This window comes from Phyllostomus hastatus, unplaced genomic scaffold (assembly GCF_019186645.2).
Source record: "Phyllostomus hastatus isolate PE091 unplaced genomic scaffold, TTU_PhHast_1.1 phas_scaffold_385, whole genome shotgun sequence".
NCBI classification, from domain to species: Eukaryota; Metazoa; Chordata; class Mammalia; order Chiroptera; family Phyllostomidae; genus Phyllostomus; species Phyllostomus hastatus.
Window position 1 is genome coordinate 11086017 of NW_025334026.1, and position 26795 is coordinate 11112811.

Sequence of the window (26795 nt, forward strand, 5' to 3'; positions counted from 1 at the left end):
TGCTAGTTTAATCCTAAGGGAAAAATGTATCTGTTCAGAAAGGAGAGAAAATTTAAGTCAAATGAGAAGCACAGGTGTTGAAGGAGGTCCGTGTCTCAGTATGAGACAGGGTGTGTCAATAGCTCTGTGGGGCCTCTGTGTGCCAGCACTAGCCCTCTCTGTTTCCTGGTTTCTTCCTCTAATAATCCCTGCCATTTCCATCTTCTGAGGGTGTGAAGAAGATTAGTGAGATAATGGGTGTAGAAGTGCTTTGAAAAGGCCAATGTGCTATGCCCAAGTGCCGGCATTAGTCTCGCTGCGCTAAATCACCTGCACAGGGTCCTTGGGAGGACTGGATGAGATAATGGATATGAAAGCCCCTTGTAAATTATAAAACATGAACTAGAAGAAAAACTATTAGTAGCAAAGCATGATTATCTATGTGGTTCTGATAACAACACTATTTTGCCACCTGCTGCCCAGATATTTCTATAACTGCATGACTTTGCAAAGACATGAACTTTGCATGTTGGGGTTTGCCCAGCTGTAAAATGAGAACCCTCCGGGGATGGCAAACACAGCCGACTCTCAGGTCCTTGGGGGCAGCCAGGAGATGAAATGAGGAGGGGTGGGGCCACAGGCTTCTGAGAGACCTACTAAATGAAAGAGCCTTGGCTCAGAGGACAGAATCAGCACCTGGAATCAGTGTAAGTTCCTCTGGAGGCAGGTTTGGCTCAGGGCATGGTTTACTAACACCTAATTACCTCCTTAATCTTCATCTGCCTGTCTGCCTTTGAACCGATTGCCTCCTCTAACCCTGCCAGCTACCCTGGGAAGTCAGTTTTCTTATCATTCCCATTTTACAAATGAAGAAACTGAGACTTGAAGGTAATGTCCAAGGTCGCACAGCTTTGAATGTGAAGCAAACAGGATTACAGGATGGACTGACACATCTCCAAGGCTGCACAGCCCACGCTTTTCTGATGATGCCACGCTGATTTACAGCCACAGGGAGAGCTGTGGGTCTTGAGGCATCACTTTCCACGTGCTGTCATCAATGGGTGGGTTTTTTGTCATGCCCCCTGGGAATATTAAAGTGTGAAGGGGTAAGCCACATTAAAAACATGATAAAGAGGAGCAAGAATTCAGAGTCCTGGGCCCTGTTCTGCAGCGTCAGACCCGGTAGACCCAGGGAGTAGCTGAGGATGCGAATTCTGAAACTTCCCCAGGGAAATGGACCAGCTCCCCACTGAGACACTCCCACAAGGTAATCTTGAGAATCCATCCGAGGTTGAATATGCATTTTCAGAGATTTAGTTTTATGAGACAGGCTAGCCAAGATTAAATTCTGAGTGTCCCCTCTTCTATAAAGAGGATATTGCCTTGGCCAGTCTCCTTTCCTTCTTGTCCTTGTCAGAGCAGCCTTTGATTCTCATCCCGAGGAAAGCAGGAGGAATGAGGAAAGAGATGAAGTGGAGGGTGCGTGAGAGAGTTGTTCAGAGAAGAAAGTGGAGGAGAGAGAGATAAAAGCAGTGTGCTGAAGCCAGGGGATTTTCCAGTTATCATCATAGAAGAAGAGAAATGAGTTTTTTAAAAATGATTCTTGGTTGTGTGAGCTCTCTGGGTCTGAATGATGTGGATGGTCACTTCAGCATCCTTACACAGGTTTATGAGCAGCAGGCCCTGGGTACACAGGTCTTGAGCCACACCTGGACACATCATGCTTAGCATACACGTAACAAAACAGCTACAATAACCCCAAAAGGCAAAAGGCTCATCTTCAACTGCATTCTATACCAGCCACAGTGCCCCTGTAAGCCAGCGGCATGCCCCCACACCAGATAGCTCATAAACCCCCATCTCCCAAGGTAACTAGCTTCTCCATCTTCCCATGTCTCCCTCCCTTGTTTTTGGAGCCAGCCATGGCTCATGGCCCCCGAAGCCTTCCTGATCAGCCTGGCTGTGAGAAATTTCTCCCTGTGCTCCCTCTCTGCCCCCCTCCTAAGCTCTTCTGCAATGAAGAACACAGTCCAGGACTCAGTTCAGGGGCTTCAGCTTGCTTTCTCAAATATGTTTTAAGACCCTTAAAGACCAGGACTAAGGAGGAACTTTCTCAGCAGCCATGACCCCCAAACCAAGCTGATCATCAGCATTACCTAGGAGCTTGGAAACAGATGCCCAGGTCCCAGCCCAGACCTGCTGCATCAGAGTTTTAAAGGTATGAGCACAGGAATCTATTTTTTAAAAGTTCCCTGGGTGATTCTGCTGAGTAGTCATAACAAAGAACCGTGCCCTCCAGCATCTATTTAGCACAATGTGAAACACCTGGACCATTTCTTAGACTATTTGTTTCTTAATGATTGATGAATCAATTCAGCAGCAACTCACATTTCCTCAGGCCAGTCACACCTGCTTTGGAGTTAGAATTGCAGTGCTACCAGGCAAGGTTCTGGAAGCCAATGAGAGCTCCCCCCTCCTGCAGACAATCCCCACCCAACCCTGGACAGTGTGCTCAGTGCACACAGGGTGTCCCACATGAGCTGGTGGTGGCCCATCCTCTTGGTGGCTGTGGAATCCCAGATTATTTCAGCAAGGCTGGGGAGCACCCCACTCAAGGGGCTTCCATTGCCCCTCCAGGACCAGCTGTGTGACTCAGCACCAAGGTTGCTGTTGGACGAGCATGTCACTCATTCTTAGAAGCCATAACAGCAAGGTCTGCTACAGCTTTCTCTGTCTTGCATGTTAAGTCAAGGGTATCCGCTCCATATGGCAATGCATAATTTACAACACAATTTACTTCCTGCTTATATAGCCTATTGCGTACAAAGCTTCCATTTGCATATTTATTAATTTACAAACTTAATGCCATTTTCTTAGTCACTTACAGGATGTGTCGCTGGTCCCTGTCTTTGAATTAATTTTAATCTAAGGTGGAAACATTTGTTAAGGGAGTTGGCTCATGCCAAAGTAATCAAATGCATTTACTGAGAGCCTAACTATGCTAGACTCCAAGAAAATTAATGGTGCAGAATGTGAGTCTCCAAAAACATCAGTGTAATGACATAGTATGTCTGTTTTATAATAAAGAAACTGAGAGTCAGAGAGAGTCAGTAGCTGGTCCACAGGCACATAGTTAAGCTAGTAAGCGGCAAAGCCTTAGATGACCATAAAAGTCAAGACAGGGTTTTCATCTGCACTGATTGCCATACATGAAAAAGACCACTCCTCTACATAATCAATATTACTTTTCAGAGAGAGCACCCAACACTCCAGGTACTGCATGATCACAGAGATTCTTGCTGCATAACATAACCCTTTAGATAGACAGGTGTGATAGGTGCTCATTGAGACTCTTACTCTGCCTGTTGTTGCCAGCATTGGAGCAGACCTACTCAAGAAAACAAATCTTTTGGTTAACTTTCCCATCTGGTGGCAATGAAAATGTTTCCACAGGAAGGCAAGTCCATTTTCATCTTTTTAAAAATTTTCTACCTTAACCCTCTCTGTTCCTCAAACCACTAGCCTAAGCCTCCTTCCCTCTATTAGCTAACTTCCTGAAGGTGTGGTTCTCCATAGTCCCTGTGCTCCTCACTGCCCCCGTGGCCTCTTCAGTCAGTGGCAATATAATCTTTATCCATCAATAGCAAGGGCACAGTCACCGCCTCAGCCACCAGTGTCTTCCTACCTGTCTCTAGATCAGATCTCTCCATGGAATGTGTTACCTTTAACTGCTCCTTCCTTGAAGCCAAAGCCATTAAGAAACGAAGTCTAAGAAATGGGCCAGTTGTTTTGCCTCGTGCTAAATAGATGCTAGAGGGCAGCGGTTCTCCGTGATCACTATTCAGATGACGCTTTGCCCTTGAGCCCCACTTCAGTTGGCACCTACCTTTCTAAGGAGGCATGAAAACAGGGTGAAGAATGTCTTTGCTTCCACTCAAGTCAAAGGGCAACTTTAACTTAGGGCTCCCAAAGCTGAACATGAAGCAGAGAGAGAAGCCCCGAAATGTAAAATTTTAATTGAGAAAAAGCTTAAAGAAGCCAAGCTTTACCATTGTCCCTGAAACCCATTCCTCCATGCATTTGGTTTTTTGCTCAGCAAATAATTACTGAGTATCTGTTCATTGGCTCCCTCTGTGCCTCAGTTATCTTTGCCTTTGACCCAGACCAGCAAGGATGATGAAGTCTTGAGCTCCCCCTAGAGGTCAAGAGTAATGGCGAGGAAGGGAAAGCGATAAAACTCAGCAAGCCAGTGTAAATGACAGTTATTAGATCCACAGTGAGACACACAAGACACTGAGAAATGAAGGGAGCACCCTCAGGGGCATCAGCCCAGGAAGCCCGTTCACAGTCTATTTGCAGGCAGAAGGGTGTTGTAAAGACATCTGAGGAAATCTGTGAATTGTGATTTCAGCCTTTGAAAACACACTGGAGAAAAAGAAAGAAGATATTGCCCTCTTCTGAGGTTTTGCTTTCTGCTGTTCTGTGCACTAAGTTTTAAATCCATAAATTATAATTCAAATGCTTGCTGCTTTAATCCCCACAATAAAACTGTCGGCCAGGTATTATTTTCCTTATTTCACAGCAGAGAAAATCAAGATCCCAAGTTTACACTAAAAATAGGTGTGACCTGGAATTTGAACCCTAAATTATTAAACTCCAAAGCCTTTGTATTTACCACACTGCATTCGAGGGAAGACAAGTCTTAGCTGTAGCTACTGTGTGGGATCATGCAATGTACGTTTGATAAGCTGGTACAGACATTCTCATTGCCTTAACCACCATCCCGGCTTCTGTGTGCTGAGAGCTTTATCTATATTACCTCAGTCTTTACAGCAAAGCCTCCAAGTGAGTGAGTATTATCATTATCCCCTTTTCAGAATGTTGACTTACCCAAGGTCATAGCTACGAAGTAGTGAAGATAAATTTGAACAAAAGAGATGACCTACAGCAGGGGGTTGACAAATACTTTCTTTAAAGAGTTTTGAATTGTAGTGGGAAAGCAGCCAGAGACAATACATAAACAGTGGACATGGTTGTTTTCCAATAAAACTTTATTTATAAAAACCTTTGAAGGCCTGGATTTGGGCCACTGGCCACAGCTGACCCACCCCTGTCCTAGACTCTTCTTCGATTAAGAGTCAGCCCAGAAGAGGTGGATCCAGAAGGGCCTCACACGTAGTGAACCCAGGCGCATCCGGCACAGACACCAGATGCACAAGGGCACGAAGGTGCCAATGTGTTTGGAAGTGGAGGATGAGGGGAGAAGTGGCCCTGCCCAGACAGGGGGACTGCGTGGCTAAAGGAGGGCAGACTGCAACGGGAAGGAGCCACATGGGGAGGATGCTGTAAAACATGCCCGGGAGTGACTAAGATCCAAAGATCAGCAGATTTTAGGTAGGGGAGTGACCTGGTTGTCTTAGAAAGAGCCCTCTGGGCAGAGACAAATGTAAGGAATCCTGAAGTTTGGGGTCGGGAAGGCCAGTTGACAGGCATCACAACCATGCAGAGAAGAGTTAATGGTGCTGTCCAATGCCCATTGGAAGATGAATGGTCCATCCATACAATGGAATAGTACTCAACCTTAAAAGAGAAGGAAATCCTGGCACATGCTACAATGTAGATGAACCTTGAGGACATTATGCTACATGAAAGCAGCCAATCACAAAAAGACAAACACTGTATGATTCCATTTATACTCTAGAGGGGTGGGGTAAATGAAGAGTTACTGTTTCATGGGTACAGAGTTTCCATTTTGCAAGATGACAATAGTTCTGGAGATCTGTTGCATAACAATGTGAATACATCAATGCTAGAGAACTGTTAAGATGGTACATTCCATGTTTTGTGTGTATGCTTACAATTAAAAATAAAATAAAAGAGTTTATGGGATTGTAAACTATAGCAGCAGCAGAGGGGAGGGTGAGGAGGGGCAGACCCGAGAGGGAATAGGAGCGGAGAGTCAGAAGAGAAAGATGACTCAGCCCCAGGCAGTCACACACTCTTTCAGAAACAGCACTGAGCCTCCTGCTGGCCTGGCTCCCTTGGCTCCTTCCTTCTCCTCATTCCTGCCTCCCAGCATTATTAAGCTCCCATCACTGTGAATAGTGTGGCCAGGGCTGTCAGCTGTGGGGCTGGGCTCCTCTCACCCGAGTCCACTCGGTGTGGTGTCTCCTGCCATATGTTGGGCCACCCTGTTCATTCATCATGCCTCCTGAAAAGTCTCTTAATTACATTATGTTCACAATCCATAAAACATAATTAAAATATGTAAATCCATTATATTCTTTAATGAGCACATTGAGACCTCAAAATTTTAAATTAGATATAAAATTGATGTGGACCTACTACTATTGATTACTCATGGTAATAAATCACACTCAATTTGGATTGAGAGAGCTTCCCTCCACCCACTGGATGTTTTGTTTTTTTTTTGCTCTTAGCATTTCCAATGACTATTTGAAATTACATGAGCTCTTTTAAGGGTGGCAATGCCTGGCTTGCTGTAAGTTAACAATACCAATAGCAAGAGCAACAACTAATGTTTGTATTGGTGCTCTGGAGCTCACAGAGGGCTTGCACAAAACATTTTCTCATTTATGCTTCAGAAATATTTTGTTTTCATTTCAATATAAATATACTGATTTTTTCATCTCTATGGTAAATATCAGGAGCATCACCAGGCCTTGTCTCTCTCTGTCCTCGTGTGCTGCTCATTCCCTGGCCACATCGCAAACTCCCACTCAAACAACTCAATCTCTATCTGCCAGACACCACTATTGCTGCAGGACTCCACGTCTCTGCACAGGCTGGTCCCTCTCTGCATGAGAGGGTGTCCTTTTCCCGTCTGTCTGTGAAATTCGTATGAATTTTTGAGCCCAGTTCAAGGATTTCCTTTCCTGAGCCACCCTGACAATGTCAGTGGCTCTTTCTCAAGGCCTGACGCACCTCTCTGCTTTCTAAGAATGCCTTCCATGGGTACCATTTTTACGTGCACTATCATTTTTTTCACTGGAGCCTCATAATGACCATGTAAGACAGTCATTAAGGTATCACCCTCATTTTATAGGCCATATGCTTGTAAAGCTCATAAAGGTTAATGATTTGTCCAAGGCCGTGCAGCCTATGGGCAGGACCTCTGCCAGGACCCAGGCACTCAAATACCCGGGCCTTGCTCTGTCGGATATAGAAGCTCCCTCCTTCCTACAGATCTTTTCCAGCGGGCCTTTCCTGCCACCACTCCCACACATCTGCTATCAATATGCTACAGAAGCTTTAATAAAGTACATTCTTCCCCTTTTGATTCAGTTTCTTCCCACCATAGCCTGAGGGCTGACTTTTATTTTCATAAGCTTAAAGTTGGTTTCACAGTTCAAGCTAGAAGTTAAGCACACAGCTTTAGGGCCACACAAAGCCTGAGGTTGAATTCCCATTTGCCCACTAACGAAATGTGTGCCCTTGGCCAATATGTGAAACCTCTGGTCTTGGCACCTTCATCTCTAAAGGGGAATAAACAACAGCAGCGACCTCAGAGACTGTGGGCTTCTGTAAAACAACACGTGTAAAATGCTTGCCTCTTTGTCAGTGATCACTCATGTTCACTTTGATAATTATTGCCATTGTTGTCCATATCCTAGGTATTCCTAACCTAGGAAATCCTCTCTCTTTGTTGGATGGAGCTTTTGAATATTTTTAAGCATTTCAGTAACTATGCAGCAGAGAGGGCCAAGATGGCTACCCATCAAGGGAGGTTTGTCCCTGAATACCAGAGAGGTACTGTGCTGAAATACCTCTGGAAGGCGTTCAAGAGATTAATTTGAAAGTCAAATTCCTTGTTTCCCAAGGTCAGAAATCTGAATCTCAGGAAGGTAGTGATTCTCTCATTCTTTATGCCTTTTCATAAACATTTATTACTTGCCTACCATGTATTAATTGGCTACAATCTAAGTACCCAGGTAAGCCAAGAAAAGCCTATTTAATCCAAAATATTGAGTAAGTAGGATCTTAATAGGTCACAGTCTTGATCATTGATGTATCCTCTGTGCCCACCACAGGGTCTGGCAGACAGTACAAACTTAATAAATATTTATTGAATAATGAATGGCACAATTACCATTCCCACTCGATCAAATATTTCATAATAACATCATTTCTTTGCAATAAATTCCAACTCAGATTACCAAAATTACACCCTAGAAATGTGGTTCTGAATTATTAGAGTTTATCAGAATCACCTGGAGGGTTTGTTAACCATCGATGTTTGGGCTCCACCCCCAGAATTTCTGAGTCAGTAGGTCTGGAGTGGGCCTAGGAATTTTCATTTCTTACATGTTTTCTGGTGATGCTGATGCTGCTGGACTAGCGACCTTACACATAAAGAACCACTGGTCTCCAGGCTGGATGGAAGGAGCTTGAATCCCTGAATCACTAACCCCACCCTGGACCATGAGGGAGACACCAACTCGATAATGTTAAACCACTGAGAGTCAGAGTTGATCTGTTACTGAAGCCAGAATGACCTTACACAGAATAAGGTAGTTGTTTCTGTGAAAAAGACAAAGATGCGATACATTTAGTCCCTTGAATACTATCTCTTGGCTTAAAATAGGGTATACTCTGCATACTCTGAGTTTCTTCCCTTCCCCAAGTTTCCAGTCAGCCCCCATACTCTCTAAAGTCTAGGTCTACCATGTTCTGGAAGGTACATGGAAGAAAGAAGCCAAGAGTGAAGCCACCTCAATGGGCCAAAGAAGAGTCTTCTGAAAGTTTAGACATCAAATCAGATTCTAGTGGACCCAGTAATTCATTCATTCTTTAAGAGAGATCTGCTGAGTGCCAGGTGCGGATAGGCACTCTTCTAGGAAGTGTAGATGCAGTGGTGAACAAAATAGCTGGAGACTCAAAGCAAAGACACATGGGGTTTTTCTTTGGGTACTGACCTTCCCCAGATGGAGACAAGCTGTAACCCTGATCTCAATGAATGGGTTAGTAATTTCAAGACATTAGAATTCTATTTTCAACCAGAAGGGGCAGTTGTTGTTCAGCGTGGCAGATTCAGGGAGGTATCCTTTGGCCTTGGTGACATCCCAGGAGAGAGGGAGCACTAGAGCCCCTTTGTTTCTTATTAGGGAGAAGTGTTCCTCCAACTGTCTTAACTGAGAAGCCATCTTCTGTGCACCTGTATACTGACTGGGGCACGGGTACTGATATGCTGAGGTAAGCACCTCATCCTTACAGTTGGTTAGGTTTGTCAATGGAAAGTAACACAAACTTTCTGGTTATACATCAGTCTATCAAGAGTTGGACTAATGTGAGTCCCTCTGAAGATGGAATGCCCTCACAGAACATGGACAAAAATGAAGTTTCTAGGCTTGCTCAGCCTAATGGGCCATATCATGGGCCAGGACCCCATCTGAAGTCTTATGACACACAAGCAGCCATACTTCCCTATTGACTTTCCACTTTTACCATCCACTATCTTTTAAACATATAGTTGCCGTTTTGTTCTTTTCAGATTTTGTGTACTCATCTCTGTCTGCAATTGTCATTTGGCTTAGCCACCTGTTACACTCCTATATTTCCTAAAAGTCTAGTTCAAATAGCCCTTCTTTGTGATGACTCTTCTTATAGCTTCCTCTTCTGAATTGTCATTGTACTTTGGACATGACTTTGTTTCTAATGACCTATTAACTACCTGTTAAGTACAGGCCCTGATGTTGCTATTATGTATTTGATCCTAATAGAAACTCCTTAGTGATAAATGCTGCTATCTCTATATTACAACTTAATATGATGGATTTAAGCCTCAAAAAATGTAAGCCCAAGTTCATACAATTAGTGTACTTCCTGTACTAGCATTCTAACTGGGATGTGTCCATTGCAAAGGTCACCCTTATCGTCATAGCACTCTACTATTTATTTACTTGTCTGCTCCTTCATTAGATTGTTAGGTTCTATAGGACCCATGTCACTGACTGCATGGGACATGCTATGTGTGTGATGAATGAATGAATGGATGAATGAATGACTTTTTCACATGTTAGGGACATGGCCATGTAAAATAGATTTTGCACAAATATTTTATTTTACTGTCTTTAGCTTCTGCCTTGCTTAAGTAGTATCATCTGTTTTTCTCCTCCATTCCATGTAAATGATCCCACTGAGATATTCATGGAAAGATGCTCCTCCTGGTCCCTTTAGGGGAATTGTCCAACCACACAATGCTAATTTCACGCAACTTAAATGGCCCGGACATTTAGCTTACCTCTCTCATTTATACTGCAGTAAGAATGCAAGATGTGTTTGTTTAAGAGACAGAAGGAGACAGCCTCTAATCTACACATGATTTCTTCTCAACTGTTCTCTCTCTAGAATGGCAGATGGTTCACAGGCCCATCCTGTGAGTGTTATGATACTTAATGCATAAGAAGAGTCTAGTGGGGAAGAAAGAGAGAAGAAGATAAAATCAGGGACGATTACCATTTGTTTATACTTCAAATCCCACTTGCAGGAAGGAGGTACAGCTCCAAAATGGAGGGTAGAAATGATGTGGGGAAAGCCAGTTAAGAACAAGATAAAATCTGGAGGATTGGGCCAATATAGTTAACTGACAGCAAATATACTTATTTCATGCAGGCACAGAACTGCTTTCTTTGAATCTGCTTACCATTTAAATATCAGGGTTTCTCTAAGGCACTCTCCACTTCTTGCTTGAAAATTTCAGTTAAATAAAATTATTAAAAATTTTACAACAAATATGACAAATAATCAGTGTCCTTAATTGTTCTTTACCTTCTACAGATCAGATCAATAATTTAACAATAAATACTTAAATTCTCCCAGAAAACAAAAGAGATCAAGTAATTCTTAATAAACTTTTAAGACAATGTAAATCCATACCAGAAATGGAAAACAAATTGCAACAAAGAGGCCACTTTTCTTGCAAATTAGCAGAGATACAAAAATGATGAGCCACATTTTAATAAATATATAATGCAGTGTGCATCCTCATATGCTGCTGGTGAGGATATGAATTGATTCTATGTTTTCACAAATGTCTGTAAAGAATATTAAAATACACATAAACATTATTCCTGAATTCTAGTTCTGAAACTTCTATATTAAAGAAATAATTTGAAAGGGGAAAGGGAGGAAAAGTTTATACAAAAAGATGTTCATCACACACAGTATTGTTATTAATAAGGTAAATTCAGGAGCAAATCAAATGTGTCCTAAATCTGGAAGCATGGTTGAGTCTAGCAATCCTCTAACAAAACATTGTCTTTCACTCATTACCTTTGTTTACATGTAGAGGTTAGATAAATATACATGTATATTTTCTTCTAGTTTTTTTGTGTGTTCTCATTTGTTCCATTTAACCCCTTATTCTATATAGAATTTCTTTTGATTGAGATGTGAAGAGTCAGAGGATATGGGCCTAAATTCTGTCTTTACTACCCGCTGTGATACTCTGGGGAAATAATTTAATCTCTCTGGGTTTTAGTTAACCGGCCCCTGGAAAGCAAAAATGATCACATTTATTTTACAGATTGGTGTGAATCTGAAGTATGTACATATAGAAATAGTCAGCATTGTTTCAACTGGCAACCGGGCTCAGGGGTGAGGGAAGTCAAGAATAACAACTGGAATAGCAGGGGGGATCTTTCCGGAAAAGACAACCCTGAATCAAATATTAAAAATAAAGAAAAAGAGACTCCTACTTCCAGCCATGAGGGAATAACAGGGACTAGAGTGTCGATTTGCCTAGGGAATCAGATCAAATCAACCAGGAGTTTTCAGAAACAACAGTAGACAGCACAAGCAGTGATCCCCGCCAGAAGGGAAACAAATGAGGTGAGCTTTACACATACCCTAACTCACTATCTACAGGGAGGTTTATTGACTAAGCACACAGATGGGGATGAAACAAAGCCAGGTGGCCTCCCAGGGCTGAGGAGACAGAATGTGGAGTCTGGGCTGTGGGTGAGACACCAGAATTTGCATGGAAGGGTACTGGGGAGGAGAAAGCAAAGACAGAGAGATGCAGAGGTCAACAGTGGACTGTTCTTGTGTCTTTGATAGAACACTGATCTGCACCCATATGAGGAAACTAACTAAATTGGGAGAGAAGCTCACAGGTCGGCAGAATAGCTGCCAGGAACCACAGGGCTGGTTGTAGTTCATATTCCCACCATGCAGAGTGAAAAGATCTTCCAACACACTGAACACAGAGTGTGGTCCTCTTACTGTCACTGGAAAAGGACCAGGCCTGAAGTGAGTCTGCCTCAGGCCAGCCAGTAGGGTGGGGTTCTTGACATCATGCAGGAAATAGTTCAAAACATGACTCTGAGTGGTTTGGGGAGCACCTTTATTAAAGTTGGGGATAGTGAAACAAAGAAGGGTTTGGGGTAGAAGAAATAACAGGAGAGAGCCTAGGCAGTGCTCTGCTTTGGCTCCCTAGAAACGTCATGGAAAGTCAAAGAAAAGGGGGTCTTTGGCGACAGGATCAGGGATTAGTCCAGGAGCTGATGCTGTCCATTTCTCTCCTGGTTGCAAGTCTTATGGGGACCTTTAGAGTTTGGAAAAGTCAAGATGCATGCCTAAGGGGCAGAAAACATCATGGGCATGCTCCAGAGAACCAGCCAGCCGGCATCCTTTGTCTTATGGGTTTTTCTCACTCTTCTGTGGGCAGAATCCTAGGGGAGGTCTTTGGGGTGGGTCTTAACAAAATATTCATGTGTCCTTCAGTATGTTGATTCATCAAAACAAGTGTATAGGGGAGTTTGGTACCATTCTGTTGTCAGCTTCATTGTTTTCTTTTGATCTTAGGTCTGACTGGCTCTTACCAAGTTTTCTGTTATTGGTTCCCCAGACTTCATCCATCCTTGGGTTTGGCTGGCACAAATGGCACTAATTGGGTCTCTGTTACCATTACATAACTCCTTGACCAGGAAAATATAAGCTATTTATTCTCTGGTTAGGGAAGAGAAGTATAAACCATTTGCTCTCAAGTGTCCTTAGTTAGCGGAGATAAGGTCCTGTGATTCTTTAGCTGACTGTAAATTCGTAAAATTGTTTGGCTTTAGTTATTATGTCTCAGTTTCTCCATTCTACTTGCTATGGAATTTTTTTTTAGCTTTTTACTATCTTGCCTTGTTACTTCACCAGTGGGGTGCTAGATTGAATGTCTGTTTCCCCCAAGAATTCATATGTTGAAATCTAATGCCCAATATGATGGTATTAGGAGGGGAGTGTCTTTGGGAGATGATTAGGTCACAAGGATGGAAGCTTCATGAATGGAATTAGTGCCCTTATTTAAAAACAAGCAAACAACAAAAAAAAATGGTCTCCAGCCCTGACCAGCATGGCTCAGTTGGTTGAGTGTTATCCCATTAATAGAAAGGCTGCCAGTTGGATTCCCAGTCAGGGCACATGCCTGGGTTGTGGCTGGTCCCTGGTTGAGACAAGAGGCAATTGATCAATGTTTCTCTCTCTCCTTCCCTTCACTGCTCTCTAAAAATAAATAAATAAATATTTAAACAAATTTTTTAAAGGTCTCCAGAGAGCTCCCATGCCCCTTCTACCATGTGAGAACACAGGGAGAGGCTGGACCTCTGTGAGCCAGGAAGGGGGTCCTCACCAGACGCTGAAACAGCTGGCACCTTGAGAAGTAAAACACTTGTTATGTAAGACACCAGTGTACGGCATTTTTGTTAAAGCAACCCAAATAGACTTAATGTGGGGCCAAAGTATCCTGGACTGGAAGTCGTTCTAGACCTGCCTCAAAAAGTTTAAGTCTCAAAAGTTTTAAATAATCCCAAGTAATTAATTTTGTATCAGGCCAGAGCACAAAATATTTAAAGAGATATTGTGGGAATACAAAGTCTTGTCCAATATTCAAATACCAGTAAATGTAATCTAACAAAGCAACAGAATAAAAAAGAAAAACTACATGATTACATAAATTATAAAAAATATAAAAAACTATTGATCATAACATTTATTAACTATTAAACAAAACTATTTTCTAAGCTTCAGCAAAGTAGGCTTAGAAGGGCACTTTGTCACCTGATGAATGGCTTCTGGAAACACTGAATGACGTCACCCTGAGACAGGGGAGCAGGGGAGGTGACTGCTCTCACCGCTCGCAAACAGCAGAGAGCGGGGGTCGTAGCCAGCACGACAAAGTGAAATAAAGGCAGACAGATTGGAAATGAGGCAAAACTGTCTCTATTTACAGGCTACATGATCACCTATATACAAACTCTGGGGCACCTGAAAGAAAAAAAAAGATTTTAGAACTAAAAAGTATATTTAGCAAATTTGTAAAAAATAAGTCCTGTGCTCAAAAATCAATTATGTTCTAATAACTAGCAGTAAATGATGGGAAATAAATTTAAAATGAGTAGAATTGATAAAAGCAGCAAAAAAAGACATATTCAAGTCTAAATCTAACAAAATGTGCATATCTGATACAAAACACTAATAAAAAAGTCAAAGAAAACAAATAAAGTGGAGACATTATTATTCGTGGATTGAAAGGCCCAGTATGGTCAAGATGTCAGTGCTACTCAATGGATCTCCAGATTTAACGTCAAAGTTCCAACAGGATTTTAGAAACTGATAAACTGATCCTAAAACGTATGTGCAAAGGCAAAGGACCTAGAATGGCCAAAAAACTTTTGAAACAGAAGAACAACGCTGAAGAATTTTATACCTTATTTTCACTTTTGTTATAAACCTAGAGTAATTAAGACTGTGATGTTGACATAGAGTCGTAAAATCGATGGAATACATTGCAGTGTCCGTAAGTAGGCCCACATGTATATGAACAATTTATATTCAATAGAGGTGGCAAGACAACTTAACAAATGTTTCTGAAACAATTGTATAAATGGGCAAAAAATAATTGAACCTCCACCATTAACTCACACTACACCATTTACATATAAAAATAAACTCAAAATCAACCACAGACTTAAATAAAACAGAGAAAATCTTAGTAACCATGAATTAAACAAAGATTTCTCTATCTGACACAAAATGCATGAACTATTAAAGAAAAAAATATGATAAATCAGATTTCATCAAAATTAAACTCTTGCTTTTCAAATGATACTCTTCTGTGGGTATATAAGATATTAATATTAGAGGAACCTGGGTGAAGCATATACAGAACTCTCAGTATAATTTTTGTGTCCTTCCTATAACTAATTTCAAAATAGAAAGTTAAAATAAAAATATTGTTAGCAGAAATTAAAAGTACATCACAAACTAGAAAAAATATTTGAAAAATATACATCTTACAAAGAACTTGTACCCAGAATATATAAAGAACTCTTACAAACTAATAATAAAAATACAAACCGTTTTATTTAAATGTACAAAATATTTGAACAGCTACTTCACTGAAGTACACAAAATGTTAATAAGGATATGGACAATGATGCCCAGCCTCATTAGTCATTTGGGAAATCTAAACTAAATCCACATTGAGATAAATACCAAAAGCTGGAGAGACTGTGGATAGAATAACTATAACTCACACATTGCCGTAGGAAATTCAAAATGATACGGCTCTTACAGAACAGGACTTGGGCTTCTGCAGCCCGCTCTCTAGGCAAACATCCCAGAGGCAAAGGAACAGAGTCTTTATTCAAAAGCAGTTACTTAAGCCTACCAAAGTCTCAGCTTTAATCACTGAAGCCTATCAATTAAGGCTAAACTAACACCTGAGTTTTCCTGCCTTTTCCCTGTTTTTAGTTATCTTGTTTGTATAGGAGTAGTTTACAAACTAAAAACAACATAACATACAAAGACTACACAATTTGGAAGAATGGCAGACTTCTGGCTCAGAGCCTGTACCCTCTAGAATATCTACAATAATAAACTTGCCACCCTCTGCCAGGCCAGCCTGATCCTAGGCTGTGCCCAGAGTTCCTTCCCATACAAAATACCATCTGTTGGGAAATGCAGGCAGCTGCAGCACGATCACCCAGGCATCCTTGAGGAAGAAGAGCCTGGGCCTGAGCCTGAGTGCCCAGAGCCAGAGCCAGAGCCAGAACCAGAGCCAGAGCCAGAGCCTGAGAACCTGAGAGAGCCAGTTCAGGAGCCAAAGAGTAATCTCAGCCAGAGAGCCAGCACTCTCCATTTCTGTGGGCTCTGGAGGCAGACAGCTTCTCAGCCAGTCCCATCCTAGACTGCCCACAGTTGCCTGGGCAAACTCCTTCTACGGCCCCTCCCTACTTCTCCACAGTGATCTGAGTTATCTTAATCACATCTCTCTGTATCACAGCCACCCTGAAAAATAGTTTAAGAGTTTCTTATGAAGTTAAATTTATGTTTCTGATATGACCCAGCAATTCTACTCTTAGATATATAAGAGAAATGAAACCATAGATTCACATAAAGACTGGTACATGAATTTCCATAGAACAGTTATTTGTAACAGCAGAAAACTGGAACCAAGTCAAATGTCCATCCCCTGCTAAGTGGAAAAACAAATTGTGGTCCATCCATACAATGAGTTAAATAGGAACAAACTAACTGAAATATGCAATAACATGGATAGATTTCCAAAGTTTTACCTAAATGGAAGAAGCTAGACACAGGAAGCTGCATATTTTATGATTCCATTTGTAATCTTTTTCATAAAATACAAAACTATTATGAAAAAAGAGAGAGAGAAGGGATTGTAAGGGTTAATGAGTCCTAGGTGATAGTAGAAAATTGACTGTTAAGCAGCAGAGGGAATTTTTTGAGGCTACGGAAGTGTTCTGTGTTATGACAGTGGTGGTAGTGGCAACCTGACTACACACATTTGAAAAAAGTCATCACCCTGGCTGGATAGCTCAGTTGGTTGCAGCATCATCTCATACACCAAAAGGTTGTGGGTTCAATCTCCAGTCATGGTACATACCTACATTGTGTGTTGGATCCCCAGTTGATGTTTCTCTCCCACATCGATGTTTCTCACTCTCTTTCTCTCCCTTCCTCTCACTCTAAAATCAATAAACATAGTGAGGATTTTAAAAAGTCATTAAATTATACACCTTAAAATTAGTGAATTTTATTTTATATAGATTATACCACAATAACCCTAAATAAAAAATAGGACAAACAAGATAAACTTCAAAAAAACTGTTAAAAATATAAGAACTCTTATTGCATCTCATTGATGCAATAAGAATTTCAAAAAGAAGAGGTAGGATTTAGACAGGTGGAATGAAAAGCAGATAAATTCCTGGCCTCTCTCATCGTTTGTGAGTGAGTAGGGCTGTTAGGGGCGGCCTGCTGTTTTAAATGCAGTGAGATCCCATCAAAGACATTGCCCAAATGCTCACACCCTTTAATACCTGTTGTTCCCCAGCTTCTTACTTCCTCCCCTATTTTCATATTCTGTGTTCCCTTTAATTATTGAAATGTTCAGAATGCTTGCCTAGGAGATTACACACCTCTTGGCTTTCTAAACAAACTTTCTGCCAAGTGGAATAAAGCAACTGCACTTCCCAGATCTACACAGTCCCCAATGATCTAGTCCAGTGTAGATTACCATGTACAGCTAATGTTGAAATGGGCTGCCCAACCCAAATAACACTAAACCCAGACGTTGGCAAGTGCACTAGGCTATCCTCAGAAGTGTTATTCATTACGGGTTGACCCAAGCAGTGCAGATTCCTGTGCTTACCAAACTGGGGTACCATTTTAATGGTGGCAGGAGACTTAGGGTAGGTAATTGTTGGGTAACAATTAAGTCAAAATTAGAGCCCACCTTAAGGTGTTCTTCCTTTGGTGCTACCCACTTGGCCCCAAACCCACTGTCAAATTTTCATTTACCTGGAACATTGAGACCATATCTTTGCACGAAAAAGTGCCTTCTCACATATACTGTATGTAGTTCAGACAGATCACCTTTCCCAGCAAATGCAGAACCTAAAAATATGTTCAGCCCAAAGGTCACATCCTAGCCACAGATACACAAAGACCACTGCCAGCACAGTGATACAATTCTTCTTTCATTACAGTGGACTGAAATTGGTTGACATAAATATTTCCCCCCACCAAGCCTGTGTTCCTGGTCCTTTAGGGATGCATTCAGCAAGCTTATCCATCAGGATTCCTCCAGATCGTCATCAGTAACCAGATACCTGGAAAGTAAGAAACTACTCTTTGTGTGCTTGACACCAAAATTGCAAGAAAGGCCTGATCTCTTGAGTCTGAATTTCATTTAAAAATTTACATTTATTGCAATCTGGATCTCTGGGGAGTACAACTTTACTTCGAGATTAAAATATGGCCTGACAGCAAAATCATATTCCAGATGATATATAGGACAACCAAAACTGAAAAAATTGTTTAGAGAAAAGCTGTTCACTCAGAGTTGAGAGCTGGTTCTGCTACTCACTTGTTCAGACTTTGAAAAAACTATTAAATATCTTGAAGCCTTGATTTACTCATCTCTAAAATGAGAACAATGGTAACCAACTCAGTAGGATAATTGTGAGGATTAAATGAGATAATTTAGGTAAATATGTTTTCCTTGAATACAGGAAGAGCTAAAAACACCCTTAAATGCACACCTATGTCTGTCAAGCAATTCAATACTTTTGAGTTCCAATATATCACCACTTATGATTTTTCTGTGACTTGTTAGCTTTCTGAGCTATCATTTCTTTGATATGACCCACTTATGTGACTTAATGAGTGGGAGGAATTAGTTCAAATCTTCCTAAACATTCCTCATCATCATTAGCTCATAAAGTTTAAAATCTGTGAAGTCAGCCAAGAAAAATTGCCATGTCTTCTCCCCCAGGGAATTCAAATGTTCCCTGAAATATTTCTAAAGGAGATTTTAAAGGAATGTCAGCTTTCCCTTCACACGGTGAAGTATGACTGCCTGTTTCTTTTCTACTTTTCCACACAGGCCCTTAATGGATCTTCTCAAAAATTACCTTCTGATTCTCTTAATCACCAAAAGTCAAGGACGCCTTAATTATGCTCACAGGCTCAGTGTGGCAGCGAAAGTCTTCTTATTCTTGTGACCTAGACCCTGCCTTCACTAGGTAACTCCCCGAATAAACTGAAACTAATGACCAAAAATAAAGAAAAATCAAGAGTAATGGCAAAACATATTTTCACAAGAAATTATGTATTCTTTTTACAATAAGAAAATTACAATAATCTTCAGCTTGTGTGAGGAATCTCATCTCGGCCATAGCTAAACACAGCTGCACATTCTGTTCTGACACTTGAACCACTAGAACAGACATCACATTTTCTGTCCTTATTCCACTTAACTTTTATCCCAGTCCAGTGATTTCTGCAATCCAATCTGGTTATAAAAATTGGAGGCTCTCTTAGAGGAATATTCAGTCAGACTCAAGTTCTTTTCATTCTCTTAGCACTGATCCACTTCAGATTCTCTTTGGGACTCTCTCCACTATCAGGCCCAGCTAACTCTAAAGACTGGGAGCCCTCCTCCACAGCCCTCCTCCACAGCCACCACTGCTCAGTGAGGAGACAGATGGTGCACACCCTGCGCCTGCAGACAATCGGCACACCCTCCCCTGAACTCGGCTCCCTAAGTCATCTCCCGTAACTTCCAGAGAAGCAGATAATTTTGCTCCTAACATGGAGGCGGGCTGACATTCCCCACCTAGAACCAGGGCCCTTTAGACTTGGCATTTGGGTGTTTAGCAATACACTCTCAAAACCATACTATTTCCACTATAAGTCCTTCAATATTCCACCGATTGAGAGGGATAGGAAAGAATCTTTTATCTTCATGGCACTCCTGTTTTTATGTTTTTGTGACTTTTAACCTTCTAGCTTGAGAACAGATTCTCATTCTAAGAGCACTATTAGTCTAAGTACCTATGGCCAAGTGTAATGCCGGTTCATTCTGTACACTTCACATATTGTACCTAAAACATCTCTCTCCTCTATTTTTTTTTAATTAAGATTGTTTTGGCTATTCAGGATTTTTTGTGATTCCATATGAATTTTAGCATTTTTATTCTATTTATGAAAAATGCCATTGAATTTTGATAGGTAGTGTGAATATTTTAACAATATTAAGTTTTCCAATCCATGGAGAGAAAGCATTTTTCCATTTTTATGTATCTTTTTTAATTTCTTTCAGCAATAGTTTGTAGTTTTCATTGTAAAAGTATTTTACCTCCTTTTTTTAGTATATACCTAAGTATTTTTTATGCTATTGTAAATGAATTATTTTGTTAATTTTAGATTAACAAATCTAAAATTAGATTCCATTTTAGATTGTTCATTATTAGTATGTAGAAACACAACTGATTTTTGCTTGTTGATTTTATATACTGCAACTTTGCTTTATTCATTTTTGAGTTCTAACAGTTTTTTTAATGTGGGAAATGTAGAAGTTATGTCATTTGTAAGCAGATAATTTCAATTTTTTATTTCAAATTTATATGTCTTTATTATTTTTCTTGCCTAATTATTCTGGCTAGGACTTCCAGTACTATGTGAAAGAGATGTGGCAAAATCAGTATCCTTGCCCTGAACTGGATCATAGTAGAAAGGTTTTCATATTTTCAGCATTGTGTATGATGTTAGCTGTGGGCTTTTCATATATGGCCTTTATTATGTTGAGGTAATTTTCTCCTGTTCTTAGTTTGTTGAGTGATTTTATTATAAAAGAGTGTTAGATTTTGTCAGATGCTTTTCCCGCATCATTTGAGGTGATCTTGTAACTTTTGTCCTTTATTCTATTAATGTGGTATATTATGTTGATTGATTTTCATACGGTGAATCATTCTTGTTTTCAAGAAATAAATTCCACTGGGTCATAGTGTATAATCCTTTTACTATGCTGCTGAACTCAGTTTGCTAGAGTTTTTGTTGTATTTTGTTGAAGATTTTTTGCATCAGTACCACCAGGGCTATTGGTTTGTAGGTTTATTTTCTCAGTTTAGTTTACTTTATCATTGGTCTGTAGTTTTATTATCTGCAGTATCTTTGGCTTTGTGTCATGGTAATGTTGACCTTATACAATGAGTTTGGAGTGTCCCCTTCTCTTAATTTTTTAGAGGAGCTTGAGGATGATTTGTGTTCATTTTTCTTTAATGCTTGGTAAAAATTCCCCAGTAAAGCCATCCATCTGGTCCTGGATGTTTGATGGGAGGTGAAGGAGGGGGCTGCTGATTATTGATTCAATGTCCTTACCTATTATAGGCTTGCTCAGAAATTCTTTTTATGATTCAGGTTTGGTAGATTTTATGTTTCTATAAATTTATCTATTTCTTCTAGGTTATCCAATTTTTTGGCTTATGATTTTTTGTAGTAGTCTCTTATGATCCTATTTTTATTTCTGTGGCATTAGTTGTAATATCTCCTCTTTTTTAAGATTTTTTATTTATCTATTTTTAGGGAGGGGAGGGAGGGAGAAAGAGAGAGAGAGAGAGAAACATCAATGTGCAGTTGCTAGGGGTCATGGCCTGCAACCCAGGCATGTACCCTGACTGGGAATCGAACCTGCAACACTTTGGTTCGCAGCCCGCGCTCAATCCACTGAGCTATGCCAGCCAGGGCATATCTCCTCTTTTGTGTCTGATTTTATTACTTTAGTTTTCTCTTTATTTTTCTTAGTAAGTCTAGCTAAAGATCTGTCAATTTTTGTGTTTTTTTTAAAAAAACAAATCTTTTGTTGATTTTTCTATTGTCTATTGTCTATTTCTGTTCAAATCTTTAGCATTTCCCTTCTTTTACAACCTCAGGTTTAGGTTTTTTTATTCCTTGAGCTGTAAAATTAGGTTATTTGTTAGAGATTTGTCTTCTTTTGTAATGTAGATATTTACGACTATATACTTTCTTGTTGGTACTGCTATTGCTATATCCCATAAGTTTGGGTACATTTGGGTTCTCATTTTCATTTGTGTAGATAAATTTTTAAATTTCTGTTATGATTTCTTCTCTGGCCCATTGATTGGTCAAGAATGTGTTGTTAAATTTCCACATACTTGTGAATTTTCTAGTTTTTTTTTTATTGATTGAAACTTCATTCCATTCCTTTGTGGTCAGAAAAAATACTTGGTATAATTTCAAGTCTTCTTAGATTTATTAAGACTTGTTCTGTGGCCTAATGGGTGGTTTATAGTGAAGAATGGTCCGTGTGCCCTGGGGAAGAATAGGTATTCTGATGTTGTTGGGCTGAGTATTCCGAAAACATCAGTGCAATTGTCTGTAGTGTTGTTCAAGTCCTGCTTCATTATCAGTTTTTTGTCTGGTTATTCTATACCCCATTATTGAAAGTGGGGCACTGAAATCTATTGTTACTGTGTTACTGTCTCTCTCTCCCTTCAGTTCTGTCAAGGTCTGCTCCACATATTTGAATGCTCTGTTGTTAGACGAACACATTTATAATTTTATATGTTCCTGGTGAATTGACCTTGTAGTCATTATATAGTATCCATTTTTGGCTTTTGTGACAGATTTTGACTTCAAGTATTTTTATGCCTGGTATAATTATGGCCACTCCTATTTCCTTTTGGTGACCATTTGCAAGATACATCTCTTTCCATTCTTCCACTTACAGTGTATGTGTGTCCTTATACCTAAAGCAAGTGTCTTATACACAATTTATAGTTGGATCCTGGTTTTCAATCCATGCAGCCACTCTATACCATATGATATGAAGGTTTAATCCACTTGCATTTAAGTAATTACTGACAGAAAATGTTTTACTGTTGACATTTTGTTAATTGTTTTATGTGTCTTATAGTTTTGTTCTTTATTGCCTCTCTTCCCACCTTCTTTTGTTTCATTAACTTTTTTCATAGTCACACAGTTGAGTCCTTTCTCATTATTTTGTGGTTGCATGGAACAACTTATAACAATATACAAGGACTGGGAGAGTGATAAAGAGAGTTCCAGTCAAGATGGAGGCATAGGTAGAAATACTTTCTTCCTCACACAACCAAAAGAAGGATAACAACCAATTTAAAAACAATAAACAACCAGAACTGCCAGAATAGCAAACTGCATGGAATTCTCACAACTAAGAAATTAAAAAACTTTCATCCAGACGAGTAGGAGGGATGGAAACAGGAAGCCGGGTGGGCAGAGAGGACCCTTGGCAAGGGTGTGTCCCCTGCAGGCAAGGAGGGGCTGGCTGACCAGGAAACTAAGACTCAAGACCTCTAGCTGTAATTCCTGTGTGGGTTGCAAAGGTGGAAGAAACTGATATTCTCACAGGAGAGTTTGTTGGAAAGTTGGGCTAGAGCATATTGAGCAAGCAGCATTGTTCCCTGTCTGACCCCCTCCCCACAGAAAGTGTCACAATGCAGCGAAGAGGGTTGCCCCCACCCTGACGAATGCCTAAAGCTCCACCGTTTACAACTTAACAGGTGCAACTAGACAAAGAAATATGGCCCAAATGAAAGAACAGATCAAAACTCCAAAAAAAGAATGTAGCGAGTAGGAGATAGACAACTTATCTGATGCAGAGTTCAAAACACTGGTAATCAGGATGCTCACAGAATTGATTGAGCTCAGTCACAAAACGAAGAAATTAAGGTTACACAAAGTGAAATAAAGGAAAATACATAGGGAAGCAACAGTGAAGGGAAGGAAACTGGGACTCAAATCAACAATTTGGAACAAAATGAAGAAATAAACATCCAGCTAGAACATAATGAAGAAACAAGAATTCAAAGAAATGAGGAGAGGCTTCGGAACTTTCAGGACAACTTTAAACATTCCAACATCTGAATCATAGGGGTGCCAGAAAAAGAAGTAGAGCAAGATATTGAAAACTTATTTAAATAATGAAGGGGAACTTCCCCAATCTGGCAAAGTAAATAGACTTCCAGGAAGCCCAGGAAGCCCAGAGAGTCCCAAAGAAATTGGACTAAGGAGGAACACACCAAGGCACATTATAATTAGGTTGCCCAAGAATAAAGGAGAGAATTTTAAAAGCAGCAAGAGGAAAGGAGAGAGTTACCTACAAAGGAATGCCCATAAGATTATCAGCTGATTTCTCAGAAAAACCTACAGGCAAGAGGGGGATGGAAAGAAATATTTGAAATTAAAAGGCAAGGACCTACATCCCAGATTACTCTACCCAGAAAAGCTATCATTTAGAATGGAAGGGCAGATGAAGTACTTCCCAGATAAGGTCCAGTTAAAGGAGTTCATCATTACCAAACCCTTATTATATGAAATGCTAAAGGGACTTATATGAAAAATAGAAGAAGATAAAAAACTATGAGCAGTAAAAAGACAACAAACTCATAACTATCAACAACTGAACCTAAAAAACAAAAACTAAGCAAACAACTAGAACAGGAAGAGAATCACAGAAATGGAGATCACATGGAGGGTTATCAGCGGGGAGAGAGAAAAGGAGAGGACAGGGGAGAACGAGGTGGGGAAGTACAGGGGATAAGAAGCATAATCAGTAGACATAAAATAGACAGGGGCAGGTTAAGAATAGTATAGAAAATAGAGAAGCCAAAGAACTTATATGTACAACCCATGGACATGAACTAAGGATGGAGGGAGTGCTGGAGGGTGTGGGAGGTGCAGTGTAGATGGGAGAGAGAGGAGAGAAAAAAATTGGGACAACTGTAATAACATAATCAATAAAATATACTTAAATAATATACAAAGATTGTCCATGAAAAGTCCAGTGATTGTTAATATAACAAGAATGGTTTGCAAGACATCGATGTAACCTGGCAGCCAAAGAGAGTGGACTGGAATGTGCACACGTGCAAATGACAACTTCATTGTAGTAGTCAGTGGGGGCAGTAGATACTGTTGAGTGAGCATGTGTACTATGTGGCTGACTCATTCACAATGACTGAGTAGAGCAACAAATCTGCATCAAACTTTATATTAAGCTTGAACATTCTTCCAAAAAAAACCTGTCTGGATGATTCAGAAGGCTGCAGCTCTGGGCAACTGGTAATTGGCAGCTTCATCATGACAACGCACCAGCTTGTGCATCACATCTCATGCAGAGTATTTTGGTGAAACATCAAATCATCCAGGTGACTCACCCCTGCTACAGCTCAGATTTGGTGGCCAGTTATTTCTGGCTTTTCCCAAAACTAAAATCACCTTTGAAGGGGAAGAGATTTCAGACTATTCATGAGATTCAGGAAAATACGACAGGGCAACTGATGGCAATTGGGAGAACTGAGTGAGGTCCCAAAGTGCCCACTTTGAAGGCTACTGAGGTGTCATTGTCCTATGTACAGTGTTTCTTGATCTTGTCTCTTCTTCGGTAAATGTCTCCATTTTTTCACAGTGCGTGGCTGGATGCCTTGTGGACAGACCTCACATTTTAAGCTAATATCAATTTAAGTTTTGTTTGTCTGGAAATATACTTACTTCCCCACTTTTGTAGGACTGTTTTGCCAGATACAGTATCCTTGGCTGGTAAATTTTTTGAAATTTCAGCACTTTGAATATTATTCCACCCCCTTCTGGTTTGTAATGTTTCTGCTGCAGAACAAATTATCATATTACACAGCTCTTTTTATATAGTGTGTTGCTTCTCTCTTGCTAATTTCAAGATTATCTCTTTACCTTTTGACATTTGATTATAATGTATGTCAGTGTAGTCCTCTTTGAGTTCATTCTAAGTTGAGCCTATTGAACTTCTTAAATTTGGATGTCCATTTCCTTTTTCATATTTGGAGGCATGTTCTAATGTAGAGTAATACTATTATTTTTTAAACTTTATACATTTCCAATTTCAAAAGTAGGAGAAAATACTTTGGGGGAAACCTCTTTTACTTTAAAATATACATTAAGAAATTCTTAGATTATGGGAGATAGAACCTGAGCTAAAATGGTTGGTTATATAGAAAGCAGGATGACCTTCATAGTACATGGATTACCACTTTTTCTCATCGAAGGCTTAAGTAACAAATTAAAGAGCCCTTTCAGAGAAACAAGGAGATGAGGAAGCCTGAAAGCAAAGACCAGCCTGACCACAAGCCAGTAGGACAGAAGCCTCAAGACAAGATAGCTGTGAAAATAAGACTACATGATGGCAGAGATGTCTGTGAAATTTTAGAAACAGTGGTGTATAAAAGTTAGGTTTTTTAAATTATATTTTATTGATTATTCCATTACAGTTGTCCCAGTTTTCCCCCCTTTGCCCTTCTCCACCCAGCACCCCTCAGTCCCACAGGTGATCCCTACACCATTGTTCATGTCCATGGATCATACACATGATTTCTTTGGCTACTCCACTTCCTATACTGTACTTTACTGTAAATGCCTATTCTGTAACTACCTATTTGTGTTTTTAAATTTCCTCTTCTCTTCACCCATTTCCCTACACCCACCTCCCACCTGGCACCTATCCAAATGCTCTTTGTATCCATGACTCTGTCTCTGTTTTTCTTGTTTGCTTACTTTGTTTTTTAGATTCAACTATTGATAGATATGTATTTATTGCCATTTAGTTGTTCATAGTTTTGATCTTTTTCTTAAATAAGTCCATTTAACATTTCATATAATCGTTTGGTGATGATGAACTCCTTTAGTTTTTTCTTGTCTGGGAAGCTCTTTATCTGCCCTTCGATTCTAAATGATAGCTTTGCTGGGTAGAGCAGTGTTGGCTATAAGTCCCTGCTTTTCCCAACTTTGAATATTTCTTATCAATACATTCTAGCCTGCAAAGTTTCTTTCTGGAAATCAGCTTACAATCTTATGAGAATGTCCAGGTAAGTAACTAACTGCTTTTTTCTTGCTGCTTTTAAGATTCTCTCTTTAACTTTAACTGTTGGCATTTTAATTCTGATGTGTCTTGGAGCAGGCCTCTTTGCATC